Raw genomic sequence first — 19542 nt, 5'->3', positions numbered from 1 at the left:
TCTTTTCGTTCTATTTTAATAAGTTTTCAATAAACTTTGTATTGTTTTATACGATGCCCACGTTTCCTGCCTACACTCATTAATAAGGGAATCGAACTTGTGTGACCTAATAAACTCTGGGGTTTACTTCTATTTCCTGGGTATAACCCTCCCAGGTGGCGTAGTCGACTTGGTTAGTATATAAAGTTGAGCTTGGGTGTGACGAGCCGTTCGGCTTTCACCCCTAGGCCCCCACCCTCTCGCCACATTCTGGCATAGTCGGCAGGATCTTTTGTGTAGTGCAGAAGACGTGGGTATTGTTTGTGTATTTGTGTTTTGTATATTTTGTATTTTGCAGAAGCTGGGCAGCAGCAGTTTATTTTTTCTCCAATTTTGTGAGTAGATCCTGAGCTTCGTAGTTTTCCTCAGTAGTGGTAAGTGATTGCGGGGTTTGCAATTATGGACGATGAACTACGCGAATTGAGAGAATTGGTAGCCCAATTAAGGGCAGATAATGAAAGATTGCAACAGGAGCAAGTGCCAATTGTGCAACCTAGCCCATTTAATGCTCCTATGTCTCCCGTTGTAGATCCACCACTCACTGGTGCTGTTGCCTCTGCAACAGATTGTTTCGTGTTTGTGCCTCGGGATCGTAAGTGTCCGAAATTTAACGGTAGATCAGGCATTAGGATTGAGGAATGGGTGGAGGAGGCTCAGGCCTGCATGCGTCTTCGCCATCTCTCTTGGTTGATCAAGCATTCTTTTGGTTGATCATTTGAAGGAGAGGCGAGGGAGGAAATTCGATATCGGCCAAGGGACGAGAGGGAGGATCCAAACAAAATTATTAAGGCATTGCGCGAATTGTATGGTTGCACGAGTTCGTCGTAGCTCTTCAAGAATCCTTTTTTTCCAGAAAACAACAGGGTGGGGAGACCTTGTTAGAGTTCTCCCTAGCCCTGTTGAATCTTCTGGAAAAGGTGAAACGTCAATCACCCCATGGTATGCCTAATGCGGATATGTTATTGCGAGATCAATTTGTTGAGCATGTGAGCGACGGTGCACCGGCGTGAATTAAAACAGTTGGTCCGCCGCCAACCCACTGCTACGTTGTTGAATGTTCGTGGCGAAGCTATTCGCTGGGAACGTGAGGGAATGCCTGGGGGGGCGCGTGGTCGAAGCCAATCAGTTCCTTCCGCTCAGGGTATTCAGTATGGGGTACAGGGACATCAGCACACAGGGGGAAGTAGTAATTTGGCGACTTCCGAATTGGGCGAGTTGCGAGAAATGCTGAAAAAGCAACAACAACAATTGAATCAACTTACTCAAAGTTTGGCTCAAATTCAAAATCCTCAGCGTTCGCAATTATCCCGATCTAATCAGATAATTTGTAGACGGTGTCAGCAGCCTGGTCACTTTGCTAGGGATTGTGATGGGGAACGGAGACCTTTTCGCTTTCCACCAGTACGCGCAGCCTCCGCGGTATCGAGAGGTGGGCAGTCACAGTCCAGGCAACCGTCAGAAAACTAGTTCCCGCTGACCTGCAGGGCCACAGCTTGGTCGGGGAAAAGACGGGCTCGGGTGTTCTAAATGATGCCAATTTTATGTCTCGTTTATGTCAACGTGTCCGCAACTTGACGTGTGTATGGGTGGGGTTATGGTACCTTGCCTGGTGGACACTGGTTCTATGGTGTCCACCATTACGGAGAAGTGTTTCTTGGCGAATTTTGGGTCGTGGGGTCAGGAACAGTTTAGGTCGTGCCATTGGTTACAGCTCCGGGCTGCGAATGGTCTCAATTCCTTATATTGGCTATTTAGAACTAGATGTACAGCTTTGTGGGCGTGTGGTCTTAGGGTGTGGAGTGCTGGTGGTCAGAGATCCTCCCGGTGGTTTGGGGCTCAGGTTCCTGGTGTTCTGGGAATGAATGTCCTAAGCCGCTGTTACCGGGAGCTCTTTGGTCAGCATGGCACCAGTCTTTTTGACACACTTTTTGTTGTGTCACAGGCCCCTATTTCTGTTGTCCAGGCCTTACAGCATTGTCATCACATCGACATCCAGCTAGTTTCAGATCAGGGGGGTCGAGTCAAGGTGAGTGGACGTCGGGCGTGTCGCATCCCAGGGGGCACCATGAAATTGGTTGCCGTAACGTGCTCTGCCCAGTACTCAAATGGTACAGTATTGTTTGAGCCTCCAGATTCTGGTCTCCCAGCAGGTTTGTTGGCATCTCCTGCTCTGGTCCACGTGCACCATGGCACAGCTTATGTGCCTGTGGTTAATGTGGGTACAATAGATGTAGTGATGTACGCTAGCACGGTCGTAGGCACTGTTAACCATGTTCAGGTGGTGAGCTTACCCCCAGAGGTCACTGAAGTTCAGGAAGTTTCAGCTAGGGTAAGTACACAAGTTGTGCAGGTTTCCCCTCCTGTACAAGAGCAGATCCGGGCGATTGACTTGTCTGTGTTGTCGGTAAAGAACAAGGCAAGGTGAGGGTGCTACTAGACCGGTATTCATCTGTGTTTTCCATACATGATGGGGATTTGGGATGTACAAATCTTATTTCCCATGACATCCCCTTACTAGATGAGGTCCCTGTGCGCCAGCGGTACAGGCGTATTCCTCCTTCAGAGTACGAGGTAATAAAGGCTCACATTAACCAACTTTTGGAGGCCCAGGTAATTGGAGAGAGCTGCAGCCCTTACACTTCGCCCATCGTTTTGGTTAAGAAGAAGGACGGCAGTCTACGCATGTGTGTAGACTACCGTCATTTAAATGCTAAGACCAGGAAGGATGCCTTCCCTCTACCTCGTATCGAGGAGACGTTGGACTCACTGGCAGGGGCACGTTGGTTTTCTACCATGGACCTTGCCAGTGGGTACAATCAGGTCCCTGTTAGTGAGGCAGATAGATCTAAGACAGCGTTTTGTACTCCGTTTGGGCTCTTTGAATGGAACAGGATGCCGTTTGGCCTTTGCAACGCTCCCAGCACCTTCCAGAGATTAATGGAACGGTTGTTTGGGGACCAACAGTGTCAGTCTCTCCTCTTGTACCTTGATGACATTGTTGTTTTCTCCTCGTCAGTTGACCAACATCTAGCTCGGATGGAGGTAGTCTTAAGTCGGTTACACAGGGAAGGTTTGAAGGCTAAGTTGTCCAAGTGTGCCTTCTTCAAACACGAAGTGCAGTACCTGGGGCATGTGATCTCCTCAGAAGGGGTTTCTACAGACCCAGGAAAGATTGAGGCAGTTTCGCAGTGGCCTCAGCCAACCAGTGTTGCAGGTTTGCGGTCATTTTTGGGGTTTGCTAGCTACTACCGCCGCTTTGTGGAGGGGTTTGCGAGGCTGGCTGCCCCCCTCCACAGGTTGGTGGCAGAGCTGGCAACCCCAAAGCGGTCAAAGTCTGGGTCCCGTGAGTTTGCTGAGGCATGGTCTATGGAGTGTCAGAGTAGCTTTGAGGAGTTAAAGGTAGACTTACCACAGCCCCTGTACTCGCCTATGCTGACTTTTCACTTCCTTTTATCCTGGAGGTGGATGCCAGCCATGGGGACTAGGGGCGGTCCTCTCACAAGAGCAACAAGGTAAGGTCGTCCCATAGCTTATGGTAGCCGAGGTCTTGGCCCACTGAGCGCAATACTTCAAACTACAGTTCTATGAAGCTGGAGTTTCTTGCGCTCAAGTGGGCCATGACTGAGAAGTTCCGGGAGTACCTGCTGGGACACAAGTGTGTAGTTTACACCGATAATAACCCTCTTAGCTACCTGACCTCAGCTAAGTTGGGTGCCATGGAACAGCGTTGGGCTGCCCAGTTGGCAGCCTTTAACTTTGAGCTTAAGTATAGATCAGGTAAGAGCATCCACAATGCTGATGCCTTGTCACGCCAGAACTCACCTGCTGTGGAAGTTCAGGATTTGTGCCCAGGTGTATCTGTTCCTGCTGCATTGCGTCAAGTCAACCAAGGCGGATTGATGACTCGGGTAAACCAGATTGTATCCTTTCCTGGTTATTCCATCAGTGATATGTCTGCTCAGCAGCAGGCTGACCCAGTTATTGGAGAGCTGCTGGTGTTCTGGAGGCGGAAATTGCTGCCTAGCTCTGAGGAGCGTAAGAAACTTTCTAGGTCTGCTGTGCTTCTGTTTCGGCAGTGGAATCGTCTGGTGGAGAAGAAGGGGGTGCTTTATCGCCGGGTGTTTCGCCCGGATAGTGGAGAGGAGGTCCTCCAAGTGCTATTGCCGGTGGCCATGAAACTGGAGGTATTGACACAATTACATCAACTGCACGGGCACCAGGGGGTGGAGCGCACCTCTCAGCTGGTGTGGCAACGATGTTATTGGCCAGGGATGTCCTCTGACATTGCCTGGTGGTGCCATGAGTGTGAAAGGTGCCAGTGTGCAAAGGGTGTCCAGCCTGCCCCTGTTAGTTTCATGGGACACCTGCTGGCTGCACGGCCAAATGAGATTCTGGCCTTGGACTTTACTGTGTTGGAACCCTCAAGTTCCGGTCTTGAGAATGTGTTGGTCATGACTGATATTTTCACCAAATACACCTTGGCGGTACCTACTAGAAATCAACAAGCTGAGACTGTGGCACAGGTTCTGGTTGTTGAATGGTTCTGTAAATTTGGGGGGCCTGGCCGTATTCATTCTGACCAGGGCCGTAACTTTGAGTCGGCACTTGTTAAGCAGTTGTGTTGTTTATAGGGAGTTGAAAAGTCACGCACTACTCCATATCACCCTGCTGGAAATGGCCAGTGTGAACATTTTAACCGGACGCTGCACAATCTTTTGCGCACCTTGCCTGTGTCAAGGAAGGGGGACTGGCCATCTTGTCTTCCACAGGTACTGTTCGCCTACAACACTACTCCTCACCAAGCTACGGGAGCATGCCCGTATTTTTTGATGTTTGGGCAGGAGCCTAGACTTCCAGTTGACTTCCTGCTTGGTAGAGTTGAAGAGCCACAGTCAGGTAGTGTTCATCGGTGGGTCCTGGAGCATCAGGATCGGTTGCAGGTAGCTTTTGAGGGGGCTCGTGAGCGGTTGGGGGCCGCTGCTGAACGCCGAAAAGCCAGGCACGATCTGCAGGTATGAGAATCACAACTGCAGGAGGGTCAATTGGTATATCTCCGTGACTATAGCGTGAGAGGTCGACATAAAATCCATGACCTGTGGAGCTCCGTGGTGTACCAGATTGTGAAGGCACCTAAGGAAGGAGGTGTGGTGTATACGATTGCTCCCATCACAGATCTATTCAAGTTAAAGCATGTGCACCGATCTTTGCTGAAACTTCAGATTGGCAGGAACCCTCCCCCCATGTTGCAGGACATTCCATTAGTGGAAACTGTGCGGCCTCGAGAAGAAGAGTTGGACGAGGGAGATTTGTTTGTTCTGGTACCTGAAACACCGCGGGTTAGTAGTAGGCAAGCACCTAGGAGTATGGTTCAGTCTGAACCCCAGGGTTCTGGTGAAGTCCAGGAATCAGAAGAAATCCCTGAGGTAAGATTGAATGTGCAGCCACTAATGAACCCTCCTTTACACTTTGCTTCAGTGGGTGAGAGTGTGGTGAGAAGGACTGGAAGGAGTACTGCTGGGCAGCACTCTAATGTACATCACCTCCCACGATCCTTGGGACCAGGTACAGTGTCTAGTATAGTGGGTAGTACAGCTGTGGTTTTATTCCGTCCTTGAGACTGAAAGTTAAGAGAGTGGGCTTTTGGTTTAGTTCATCGTCGGGGCGACGATGCAAAAGCTGGGGGTGGATTGTGACAGAATGAATGAGGTTCAGGTGGTGATTGACACTCCTGACCACCAATCAGTAGCGAGCAGGCACTATTTAGAGTGGGTTGGTTTGAGCCTGGCATGCGTCACGCCCGTATCCTCCCTTTTGCAGTTGCTATAGTGATTTCAGGTATGTGCTGTTAGTATGTAGCGTTGGCTAATTAGTTTTTCGTTGCACGTTGCACTAATGGCTCGTTTGTGTATCCTTGGATGCTGTTTTGGATCTGTTTACTGCCCTTCCTGCAGGTATGAGGAAGTTGTTTAGCAATGTTTAGCTTTAACGGGTGTCAGGTGGCGTGAGTAATGTGCAGTCCTTGAACTTCAGTTTAACAGCAGGTTATTTGAAGGCTGCGTATCCTGAGCGGTGAATTGATTTTCAGGAACTTATCTATCCGCGTTTGGTAAGTTGTTTCGGTTTGTTAGGGGGAATTACAGCATGTAGTTGTGCAATTACTTGTATCATTTATATCTTGTATCATCGTTTGTATTATATTTTCGTCCTGGGTGATTATTGCTGCGATTCGACTTTTCCCTTGCTGCGTGCCGAGTGAACAACCTCGGTTTACAACTATTTAAAAGGGGACTTCTGCTGCTGCCGTTTGGCTTTTGTGATTTGTTTTTAACTGGTATTGTCTGGCCTACTGTGGGGTGGAGCAACATGCAAGTATCGGGGCTGGCTTAAGGACGACGTGGCCGCTCCTTTTGAGTTTTGCTTCCCTCAAACTTTTAATAAAGTTTTTCATTGTTTTTCTTTGTAAGAGGTGTATATGGTAAATCATATTGTGCTTCGGTGACTGTCCATACGTTTGCCGTGCGACACTTTTGACGTGTATGAGTGGGTGCTCTGAGTTCACGGTGTGTGTGTGTGTGTGTGTGTGTGTGTGTGTGTGTGTGTGTGTGTGTGTGTGTGTGTGTGTGTGTGGAAGTGTGCTTTTGATAATTAGTGCTGATCACTCCGTGGGTAACCCCAGCCCTGTATTTAAGGATTCTATTTTGTTTTGTTTATTTGGAAGTTGTGTAAATTGGTTGTTTAATATTTCGTGTCGGATTGTTTATTTTTGTTATTTGTGTAATTGTCACCGGACCGTTTTTACCATTGAGAATATTTTCTTTTCATTCTATTTTAATTTCAAGTTTTCAATAAACTTTGTATTTTTTATACGATGCCCACGTTTCCTGCCTACACTCATTAATAAGGGAATCGAACTTGTGTGATATAATAAACTAGGGGGTTTACTTCTATTTCCTGGGTGTAACCCTCCCAGGGGGCATAGTCGAATTGGTTAAGTATATAAAGTTGAGCTTGGGTGTGACGAGCCGTTCGGCTTTCACCCCTAGGCCCCCACCCCTCTCGCCACACAGGCTTTGACATTTGCGTATAATGCCACGGTGCATGAAACCACTGGATATGCCCCATTTCAGTTAATGTTTGGTTGTATCCCAAAGTTGCCAGTTAATGTCATTTTTTTTTACCCTATGGTTGTTGACAATAGTAACTATGTGCAAACACTAATGTCTTACCTCAAAGAAGCAGCATGCATTGTTTAGAAACATACTGAAAAAGAGCAGAGAAGCAGGCCAACTTCTATAATCGAAAAGTTAAGGGTATATGTTTGAAACATTGGGGATAGTGTTGCTTGCCAACAAGGGTGAGAGAGGAAAGAAAAAACTTGCTGATAGGTGGGATTTAAGTGTCTATACTGTAAAGGAACTGGATCTTAGGGTGAACATATACAAATTGATTGATGGGAAGGTTAGGTCAAAAGTGGTGCATCGCAATCTAATCATTTTGGACATCAGTTTTCTACCCATTGAACCAACCCAAGAGGAGAATGTTTAGTCAAGTGCTGGGAACGTGGAGACCATACCTTGTATGTTGGAACTGTCCCAATCAATGGAGGGAAAAGGTTCTGATGATAGGATGAAAGCATGGGTGTTTAATGAACAGGGAGAAGTCAAGGGTCAAAAGTCTGTTGGTGGTGATTTGGAATCTGATTTTTTTCAGCAGAATGGCATAATTCAAATGAGGTTGTTGGAGATTGTTCTGATCAAGTGTATGATGTAATAGTGAATCCTACCCTAGTAACTTAGACCAGCAAGTAAGGGCTGTGAATGACTCTAATACTAATCCTATTACTGACATGCCAACAAACGTTTCAGATGACACACAGAGTGATAGGACTCGAGAGGGTGGTCAAAAGGGTTAGTCGTTTGAGTCCATGACACAGAAGTCGCCAGTAGTGAAGAGGACAGGATCGATTCTTTCTCAGTTTTAAGGAAAAGGTTTTTTCTTTTCTTTAGCATAGTGTTGTGAAAAAGATGTGCACAATGTGGAGTTTATAAAGTATGATGGATCAGATTAATGAATACTGTAAAAGGCAGTATGACGTTCTAAAAATGTCCAGGACTAGACCAACCTTGGATTGGTCTAGTCTATATACTTATATACTTAATCTGTTAAGCAGTTTATTTACTATGTTGAACTACAAGCAAGTTATTGTGAATCTGATTCTATTGTTTACATAGTCTAATCCAGTCAGGATTCTAGTGAAATTCAGGAGGGGTGAATGTGACTGATGTTAATCTTCATGTATGTATATTTACACTGTAAACAAATGCATTTCACTAATAATTATTTCTATTTGTTTAATTTGCTTTAATTTGTTTAATATGTTTTATGTCCTGTTTAAATTGATTAGTTCTGTTTTCCTTGCGAATTAAGTTGTGCTACCTCATGATGTAATCCGGGAAGCCTGCGCTGGATCTTCATCTTACTTTGTGCGTACTGAGAAGAGGTAAGCTGTTAGCGGTTCTCTCCCGGGATTACTTACAAAAAAGTTTGAAACATTCCAATTTAATTCATGACATGTTCAAATATTATTGTTAAAAGTGTCATTAATGTAGTTTGTGATTTGTAAAGTGATTTGTGGATGGATGGGGAGGATTAAGCGTGCAGGTGGTAAAGCTGGCGAAGCAGCCACGTTAATTTTGTTTCTTTCTATCTTCCATCCAGAATTGTTTAAGTGTTGGTGACACTAAACTCCCCAGTACTGCTGTGACCCTGTTGTAGCGACTCGTCATTCCACAACACAACGCAGAGAACACGAGCACCAGTCAGAACCGAACCCGACCGGTTACATTCACACTGCTGATTTATGACTAAGAACAGCTCCAATCATATCATCCAGTTCACCAATGACATGACCGTGGTGGGTCTCATCATCAAGAACATGTTTGTGTTATTCTGTGTTAACTGATGATGTCTGATGGAGCACCTTGGTCCTGGGGGAACAAGGTTTTATTTTACTGTGTGCTGCACTCTATGTGAATGGAATGACATTACAAGCCTCCTTGACTAAACTTGACTTGACTGCTTCCTGATCTGAATTTGTAAATATAATGATTTTAATATGGTAAAAAAAAACAACAAGAAAAAAAAAGCAATGATAATAATAACATATTAATCTGAGAAAAATGTGTTAATCTCAATTTCTCCTTCATTCCTCAAATACCACAGCTTCTACTCAGATCTCAGCATGTTTTCATGGATGAGTGTTCATTAGCTGTACCTCAGTCCTTGCTAAACTGAACTGCTGGTCCTCCCAGTTGATTCCAGGTGATCTGGAGGTCAGGATCTCAGGATAACGCTACACAACTCTCTGATCTTCTCTTCAGCCTCTGCTCGCAACATCTGGGTAACCATGAACAATCACCTCTCCTTTTTCTCACATGTTGGCAATGTGACATGCTCTTGTTGGTTTCTTGTCTACAACATCAAAAGGATTCAAACATTTTTATCCACACAGGTGCTTGTTCAGTCTCTTGTCATTTTGAAACTGGATTACTGCAACACTCTGCTGCAGATCTACCTCTCAACACAAATGATTCAAAACACAGCTGCATGACTTGTGTTCAACCTGCCTAAGTTCACCCACACAACCTCACTGCTGCTTCCTCCACCAGCTTCCAGAAGCTGCAAATAAAAAATGGACCAGCACCCTCTTACCTCAAAGATCTGATAACTCCTCACACTGCAGCATGCTGCCTGAGATCTTCCAGCACTGCTCGACTGGTCCCAACTTCTCGCAGGATATGAGGTAGGTGTACATCAAGGTAGGTGTACCTCTTCTCTGTTGTAGCACTGATGTAGTGGAATAAACTTCCGCTAGATGTCTGAATATCTGAGTCACTTCCTCTTTTTAACGACTAATGAAGACTTTCCTCTTTCTAAAACACTAAAACTAGTTCTGAAATTGTTTACAAAAAAACATGGTAATCAAAATAGTTTGATTGGGTGTGAGGTTTAAATGAATTCCATCTGTTTAGGAGCTGACTGGCTTTTATCAAAGTTTATTGGACAAGTGTGTTGACACACAAGGAATTTGGTTTCAGCTGTTCCAACATGTTTACTGATTCTCTGATGATTCATAAACGAACAAAATGAACAGGAGAACATCATTATGTATACAAATTATTATACAAATAAAGCAGATTGTTCACTCTGAATCAAATAAAGCATAAAGGCATCCTGACAAATTATTAATTATTTTTACTTTTGCTAAACCTCACTGTTAATAAACTTAATAATCTGGTTAGTAATTACACATCTGAAAATGTCTGTAGTCATGAATGTGTTGTGTCACCGTGTCGACTGATATTTATAGGCACATTTCTGCTCTATAAAGTGAGCAACACAAGTTTGTGTTAAACACATGCAGCCACACAACACCACTTCTACACAACACACCCATACCATAATTCTGTAAATATTTAGACATCAGGTTGGTGTTACACACCATAGATATATGGATAGATCGCGAGAGAGAGAGAGAGAGAGAGAGAGAGAGAGAGAGAGAGAGAGAGAGAGAGAGATAGATAGAACTTTATTGTCATTGTATAGTGCAGGTACAAAGTAACGAAATGCATGACATTGTTCACACGTCTGCACAAAATTGTGTTTTTATGTCGCTTATTGTATGAGGAAGTGGGGTGTGTCAGAAGTATGTGAGGGTGGTGCAGGACATGTATGAGGACAGTGTGCAGAGGAGGGACATGGGGTATATCAGTAGGAGAATGCTGAGGATGTAGACACCAGGAAGAAGTAAAAGATGAACATCAAGGAGGAGGTTTATGGATGTGTGAGAGGGAAGACATGCTGGTAGTTGGTTTGAAAGAGGCAGAGATAGAGGACGGGGGGATGGAGATGGATGATCTGCTGTGGAGACCCCTAATGGGAGCAGCCAAAAGAATAAGTGTTTTTATGTCACTGATGGTTGATAAAGCTTTTGTTCATGTGTCTCTCTCTCTGTGTGTGTGTGTGTGTGTGTGTGTGTGTGTGTGTGTGTGTGTGTGTGTGTGTGTGTGTGTGTGGTACTATACTGCATCTTCAAAATATAAAAAAAAAAAGTTGGACAGAAATTAACATGTTTCAATGACAATATTTTGTACATCAGTGAATTTAGATTATAGCCTCATGGTAGACAAACCGAAGAGAAAAAAATACAAAATGATTTCTGTCAAAAACAAAATTACCTTAAAATGAATTATTGTATATATTATTATATTATTATAATTATTCATTATTATAATTACATGTATATCCTACAACCACACATTCCAAAGCAGAACCACTGCTCCCAAGGTTATTTAGTATAAATAGTTTTAGGTCCCTAAACCATGTTGCAGCTTGAGCTCTGAGATGTTCTTCAGTAAAAAGTAGTGATTATTACTACCTGTTTTAGTGTCACGCTGGTAACTGAACCTCACTTCATCGTAAAATAAGGGCTTAAAATATTGAATCGCAATTCAATCACACATTTCTATCTGTTCAATATGTACCACATATTAATACTTTGTTTTTAATGTTCTAAGCAACATGTGCACTGACAAATATCGATGCTTTATGCAAATGTTTATTATTAGTGAAACCAAACTCGACAAAGAGCATGAAGTCAAAATATTCTAATTAATATAAAATAATTTGAAATGTTGTTCTCTAATGAATGTATCCAGACTGAAGATCCACAATATAGAACACAAGCAGAGAAAAGATGATGATGATCAGGTGATCAGGAATGTCTCTGTTCTCAGTCATGTTCTCATCACTGACTCCCTCTGTCTCATCCACGTTAATCCCAGACTTCTTACTGTCTTCTGCCTGCTCACTGTGAGCTTCAGAAACTAGTCTACGTCTGTGGTGTGAGAGAGACAGGAAATGATGCACCAGTGAATTGAAAAAGCAGCGTAATGACAGGAAACAGGTTGATGTGCTGAAAAACGGTGCAATGAGAAGAGAAAATACTGATCATCACCAAACAGATTAAAACTAAAGTAATGAGTCTGTTGTAAGAAGTAGAAAGTACAGATATTTGTGTAAAAACATTACTGAGTGAAATGAAGTAAAATACTGATACCAGAAAAATCTACTTAATTACTGTATTAAAGTATTTGTAGATTGTTACTGTCCACTTCTGCTGCTGAGATCTTTTACTGCATCTGTCATCAAAATTGTGCAATTTTGTCTAAAGTAAAACCAAACGGAACGTTAGTTGATTTCTGAGAATAAACAGTGTCTGAAAGTTTTGTGCTTCCTGCCAGTTCTCCATTCAGTTCTTGGACATGGTGACAATCTGCTCGGAAAATCCTTTCCTTCCACAAACCAAATCTTCCCGATGAATTTCATGCCACATAATAAAGATCTGGTGTGGAAGAAACCTGTGGACCAGGAGAACCTCACGGTAGTAGCACGGATCGTACAAGTCCAGCTTGTCAGAGGGGATGTACAGGCCGAAGGTCTTTCATGTTGTTTACACAAACATCCCCAGCAAATACTGGGCAAAGCTCCACCCCCAAAATGGTTACTGATCCCACATCTCTGTTATGCTGATCCCTTTACTGACATCTTCAACGTCTCCCTAAATAGCAGTTGTTCCTACATGCATCAAGACGACGTCCATCGTCCCCATGGTGAAGAAGTCTACAGTCTTCTGCCTCAATGACTATCGTCCCGTTGCACTCACACCCATCGTGATGAAGTGCTTCGAGAGGCTTGTCATGAGGCACATCAAGACCCAGCTTTCACCTTCACTGGACCCCGTGCAGTTCATGTATCACCATCTCCCCCACCTCCACGACTCTTTATCTGGCCCTCACCACCTGGACAATAAGGACTAATTTGTACGAATGCTGTTCATAGACTTCAGCTCAGCATTGATTGAGAAGCTGAGACTACTGGGCCTGAACACCTCCCTCTGTAACTGGATCCTGACTGGGAGACCTCCCAGAATTACCCCGCACACCCCTCACACACAACTGTGTGACTGATCTGTAGAACCCCGACTCCACACACACTCGTACTCACATCACACATCCACATCTTCAGCACCACCCATATTATATCACTTCATTATTACAAACTGTTTGCATGTTGTTTTTGCATATTGCTGTTTTGCACAAACCCTTTTGTTTGCATGTTGTTTACTCCTGTACTCACTTCTCTCTAACACACTGCTCTGTGTAATATACAGTAGGTTTTGTTCATTTTGTGTTTTCTGTTATGTAGCTTTATGTTGTATAATGTAGCACCAGGGTTCTGTAGGAACGTTGTCTCATTTCGCTGCGTATTGCATCAGATATTTATGAAAATAAAAGCTTCTTGACTTGACTTGACTGAGGAGTGGCTCGACATAAGGAATGCATCAGATGTAGCACATGGATACGTGTGTGTGTGTGTGTGTGTGTGTGTGTGTGTGTGTGTGGAGGCTCTTGAAGCATCAGCTGCAGTCCACTCTTTGAAAATCTCTCCAAACACGTGTAATATATCAGTCTGTGTGTGATGAATCTATACAACATACCAGTCTGACTTTTTTTATTGAATTACTAAAATAAATCAACCTTTTAATTCTATTCTAATTCATTGAGATGCACCTGTATATAAATATCAAACTTCAATCAAAAGGTTCAGGGTATTTGTTGGTGTCTTAAAAAATGAAAACTACACTAGGGCGTGGACCTTTCTCTTACAAAGCTCTGCAGTTATAGAAAAACTTTTAAATTAGTGTTTAGGTCTTCAACAATGATGGAACTGTAATAAAGGGACATGCAGGGTTGATGCAGAAGCAGTGAGGTATAACGATTTCAGAAACTTATACAAATTTAAGTGATTATTTATTTTAATAAATTTTGATTCAAAAGTTTTTTGTATCAGTGAGAATTACAGCAACTTGCAGAATGATAAACACACAGAAATCAAATAAACACTAAATAAAATAGATTTACCTCCTGTACGTTCTAGAAACACCAACTGAAGAAATGAAGAGTAAAATAAACTATCAATCATGAGAGTGTGTGTGTTGAACACAGGCATATATAACACACCCTTTAGGCATGTTGTAATCTGTTCCTAAATAAATAAAAAATAATAATAATTTCAAGCCTTTAATAATTCATTGTATTATTAATTTTAATTTGTGTAACGTTTTTATCAGTGGACGTTGTCTCAAAGCAGCTTTACAGCGAGAAAGAGGTTGTAAAGTTATAAAGAGTTCTTCTTTAGAGCAGTTCAGTAGGATTGAGGTGCGGTGACTGGGCAGGTGGTTCCATGATAAATATCACTCCAGACGTCTCTCTAAATAACACGTACAGAACTCAGACGTGAGCTTCGTCTCGGTGTCTTGTTGTACAGTGAAGTCACTTCTGCACAGTAAAAGTGTGGAATGGGAGACGTGTTGGTTCTGTATTCCGTTCACTTTCCGGAATCTTCAATGTTCCAAAACAACCCCGAACCATTACATTTCTTCCTCTAACAACGAGTTTGTTGCACAGAAACAAAAGGGACATGAGTTACAAAAACCATAAAACGACTGTGTTTTTGGAAAGACCCTGTATCTCCGGCTTTACCTGTTCCACACTAGATACGTACGTCTGCAATGTAAACATTATTATAAAATACAAAGACAGCAAGTTTGAGGAAAAACTGGTTGTGGAATGAGGATGTAAACGAGTAAATTACTCAAGGCAAAACATTTTCTGTAATCTTTTAAAAAAAAGTCCTGAAAAAAAAAAATACAGGTCTGAAATATGTTTTAGATCATTAGAAATGTGGATCTCTGAATGTAGAGCTAAAAAAAGTGCATTTTAAAACCAGTATTCAAAATAACATGAAAAATATGCAGAACAATAAAAATAATAATGAAAATGATTCAAGATCCTTTAGAAAAGAGCCTCCTGTCAATCAAATCTAATCCAATCTAAATCCATCATTTTATAGACACGCCCCCAATACCCTTTAACTCCACCTCTGCCGGGAGATCTTCTTCTTCTTTCGGCTGCTCCCATTAGGGGTCATCCGTCTCCATACCACCCTGTCCTCTACATCTGCCTCTTTCACACCAACTACCTGCATGTCTTCCCTCACCACATCCATGAACCTCCTCCTTGGCCTTCCTCTTTTCCTCCTACCTGGTGGCTCCATCTTCAGCATTCTTCTACCAATATAATTCATGTCCCTTCTCTGCACATATCCAAACCATCTCAATCTCGCCTCCCTCACCTTGTCACCAAAACATCCTACATGTGCTGTCCCTCTAATAAACTCATTTCTAATCTTGTCCATCCTCGTCACTCCCAACGAAAACCTTAACATCTTCAGCTCTGCTACCTCCAGCTCTGCCTCCTGCCTTTTACTCAATGCCACTGTCTCTAATCCATACAACATCGCAGGTCTCACCACAGTCCTATAAACTTTCCCTTTCATTCTTGCAGATACCCTACTATCACAAATCACTCCTGTCACTCTTCTCCACCCACTCCACCCTGCCTGCACTCTTTTCTTTACTTCTCTAACACACTCTCCATTACTTTGCACTGTTGACCCCAGGTACCTGAACTCCTCCACCTTCTCCACCTCTTCTCCCTGCAACCGCATCACTCCACTGCCCTCCCTCTCATTCACACACATGTACTCTGTCTTACTCCTACTGACTTTCATTCCCCTTCTCTCCAGCGCATATCTCCACCTCTCCAGGCTCTTCTCAACCTGCTCTCTACTCTCACCACAAATCACAATATCATCTGCAAACATCATAGTCCAGGAGACTCCTGTCTGACCTCGTCCGTCAACCTGTCCATCACCACTGCAAACAGGAAAGGGCTCAGGGCCGATCCTTGATGCAGTCCAACCTTCACTCTGAACCAGTCTGTCGTACCTACTGCACACTTCACTGCCGTCACACTGTCCTCATACATGTCCTGCACCACCCTTACATACTTCTCTGACACACCTGACTTCCTCATACAATACCACAACTCCTCTCTTGGCACTCTGTCGTCGCTTTCTCTAAATCCACAAATACACAATGCAATTCCTTCTGTCCTTCTCTATACTTCTCCATCAACATCCTCAAAGCAAATAAGGCATCTGTGGTGCTCTTCCTCGGCATGAAACCATACTGTTGCTCACAGATGGTCACCTCTTCTCTCAGCCTGGCTTCCACTACTCTTTCCCATAACTTCATGGTGTGACTGATCAACTTAATTCCCCTGTAGTTACTGCAGGTCTGCACATCTCCTTATGCTTAAAGATCGGTACCAGCACACTCCTTCTCCATTCCTCAGGCATCCTCTCCCTTCCAGAATCCTGTTAAACAATCTGGTTAAAAACTCACTGCCATCTCTCCTAAACATCTCCACGCCTCTACCGGTATGTCATCTGGTCCAACCGACTTTCCATTCTTCATCCTCTTAATCGCTGCTCTCACTTCCTCCTTACTAATCCTATCTACATCCTGCTTCACCAACTCCACATCCTCCAACCTTCTCTCTCTGTGATTTTCCTCATTCATCAGCTGCTCAAAATACTCCCTCCACCTTCTCAACACACTCTCCTCACTAGTCAACACATTTCCCTCTCCATCCTTTATTGCTCTAACTTGCAGTACATCCTTCCCAGCTCGGTCCCTCTGCCTGGCCAATCGGTATAATCCTTTTCTCCTTCCTTAGTGTCCAACCTCTTATACAGCTCCTCATATGCCTTTTCCTTGGCTTTCGCCACATCCCTTTTTACCTGCTGCCGCATCTCCTTGTACTCCTGCCTACTTTTCTCATCACTCTGTCGATCCCACTTCTGTTTTGCCAACCTCTTTCCCCTAATGCTCTCCTGCACTTCCTCATTCCACCACCACGTCTCCTTGTCTTGCTTTCTATTTCCAGATGTCACACCAAGTACTTTTCTAGCTGCCTCCCTCATCACTCCTGCAGTAGTTCCCCAATCATCCGGCACCTCTTCACCACCACCGAGCCCCTGTCTGACCTCTTCCCTGAACCTCACACTACACTCTTCCTCCTTCAGTTTCCACCATCTTATTCTTCTTTCAATCCTTACATTCCTCCTCTTCTTCTTCGCCTCCAAAACCATCCTACAGACCACCATCCGATGCTGTCTAGCTACACTGTCCCCGCCAACACCTTACAGTCTCCAATCTCCTTCAGGTTGCATCTCCTGCATAGCACATAGTCCACCTGTGTGCACCTTCCTCCACTCTTATCGTCACCCTATGATCCTCCTTCTTCTTAAAATAAGTGTTCACCACTGCCATTTCCATCCTTTTAGCAAAATCTACCACCATCTGCCCTTCCACATTCCTCTCCTTAAAACCATACCTACCCATCACCTCCTCATCACCTCTGTTCCCTTCACCTACATGCCCATTAAAGTCTGCCCCAATCACCAATCGTTCTTTCCTAGGTACACCATCTACCACTTCATCTAATTCACTCCAGAATCTTTCCTTTTCCTCCATCTCACAGCCAACTTGTGGAGCATAGGCACTGATGACATTTATCATCATCCTTCAACTTCCACCTTCACGATCATCACCCTATCAGAAACTCTCTTCACCTCCACTACACTCTTACTGTACTCTTCCTTCAGAATCACCCCTACACCATTTCTCTTCCATCCACACCATGATAAAACAGTTTAAATCCACCTCCAATGTTCCTGGCCTTACTCCCTTTCCACTTGGTCTCCTGAACACACAGCATATCTACCTTTCTCCTCTCCATCATATCAGCTATCTCTCTCCCTTTACCGTCATAGTACCAACATTTAAAGTACCAACCCGAACCTCTACTCTCCTACACTGCTCCTTTTCCTGCCGTCTCTGTAGGCGTCTTCCTCCTCTCCTTCTCCTCCTTGACCAACAGTAGCCCAATTTCCACGGTACCCTGTCGGCTAACGATACCTGTGGCGGTCGTTGTTAACCCGGGCCTCGACCGATCCGGTATGAAATTCTCATTTGTGATCCGCATATTTGATTTGGCACATGTTTTACGCTGGATGCCCTTCCTAACGCAACCCTCCCCATTTACCCGGGCTTGGGACCGGCACTAAGAGTGCACTGGCTTGTGCCCCCTAATGGCTGGGTTGTTAAAATACACAGTGGACGTCTGAGAGCTCTTAGTGCAGATCATTCTTGTGCTTTTTTTTTTAAGAATAAAACTAAAGTTAACAGAAAATGTTACAAAAAGGAGAATAAAGAGTTTCTTCAGGGGACAAACCGGAGCTGGAGATAAACTTTTCCTGCATACTTTTTTTTAGACTAAAATTATTTATAAGTGTATTTTTAATGCACAAAAAAATGTATACATTAAAAACAAAAAACAAACCAAGTTTATTGCACTTTTAGTGAAGTTACATGATTCCAATTTTATTTCATGACCAACAACAAAATAAATATCTCTCTCAACTATAAATAGAACTACAACATTACAACACTGCTCCCAAAAAAACCCCAAAATATAATACAAAAATCATCATTTAAATTTTAAATTATAAGAGCTGAGTCTGTGTGATTACTCGTTAAACGTGTATATACACACACACACACACACACACACACACACACACACTCACACCCATGTAACACCTTTAAAGTTCAGCAGAGACACAAACATCAACCCTCTGAACTGACCACTTCACCTGTTTGACTCACACACGAGGAGTCACCGACTCTCACGAACGAGTCACTGACTCTCACGAACAAACCCTAATGAATCAGTAGTTAAACTGGAGTGTGTTCAAGAGAAAATCTGATTTATATTTACTTTACAGTCCAGATGGACGTCCAAAGTCAACAAAAATCTAATATAATTATACACAAAACATAATCGCGTACCATTTTTCTTTTTCACAAGGTTTCATTACAAACTCATTTGTCGTTTACAGATGAGGCAGCGAAGGATTCGTTACTGTAAAACGGATCTTCTTGATTCATCAATCACTTTTTTTTTTTTTATCTTTCGTCTTACAATTAAATTAAAAATGACTCACTCTGATATTAAAGCACCGTTTAGATCGACTTGGGATTGTCTGTGTAAATTAGCATTTACAGAATTTGGCTCGGGGCCTTGCTCAGGGGCCCGGCTGTGGCGGATCGGTGGTGCTGGGATTTGAACTCATGACCTTCTGATCAGAAGTCCAACATCTTCACCACTGAGCCACCATCCGTCAACAATTTAATCAAATCAATCTCAGAGCTGTAAAAAAAAATCGATCTCCATCCAGCATACAGTGAACAATTCCAGCATTCGTTTGCGTACCCAGTCGGATCGTTATAGTAGGATCCAGAATAAGGCGTAAGAAATTAATCTGTTTCAGTTTAAATGAATACGGATTATTTCATCCCACTTTCAATCTGATTCAGATTCAGTAGATTTAAATAAGTAAGGTTTAAACACCAGCAGGCAGAATCAGCTACAGATTCACTCGAGAAACTGATTTAAAGCCCAGAAAGGTTCC

General features: G+C 43.4%; 1 protein-coding gene and 1 long non-coding RNA gene across 4 annotated transcripts in view; one reads left to right on the top strand and one right to left on the bottom strand.

The window, feature by feature from the left end:
• LOC124399388 (N-acetyllactosaminide beta-1,3-N-acetylglucosaminyltransferase 3-like) overlaps positions 1–11797 on the bottom strand; it is a 35783-nt gene extending 23986 nt beyond the window's left edge. Inside the window, exons 1-2 of one of the 3 annotated variants that reach the window (XR_006928225.1) lie at positions 9751–9828; positions 9314–9510 (exon numbers count right to left, since the gene is read on the bottom strand). The gene's annotated coding sequence lies outside the window, so the exon portion shown is untranslated. Of the gene's footprint in view, positions 1–9313; positions 9511–9750 lie in introns of those variants that run through there. The other 2 variants (XM_046870246.1, XM_046870244.1) reach the window with 2 other exon arrangements.
• On the top strand, positions 5886–9757 carry LOC124399391. The gene is made up of 4 exons (XR_006928226.1): positions 5886–8539; positions 8758–8953; positions 9262–9439; positions 9551–9757. It is a non-coding gene; the product is annotated as an uncharacterized LOC124399391 (long non-coding RNA).
• Positions 11798–19542: the final 7745 nt, after the last annotated feature.

The sequence above is a fragment of the Silurus meridionalis genome, chromosome 17 (genome assembly GCF_014805685.1).
Source record: "Silurus meridionalis isolate SWU-2019-XX chromosome 17, ASM1480568v1, whole genome shotgun sequence".
NCBI classification, from domain to species: Eukaryota; Metazoa; Chordata; class Actinopteri; order Siluriformes; family Siluridae; genus Silurus; species Silurus meridionalis.
This window is presented reverse-complemented; position numbering and strand designations above follow the sequence as displayed.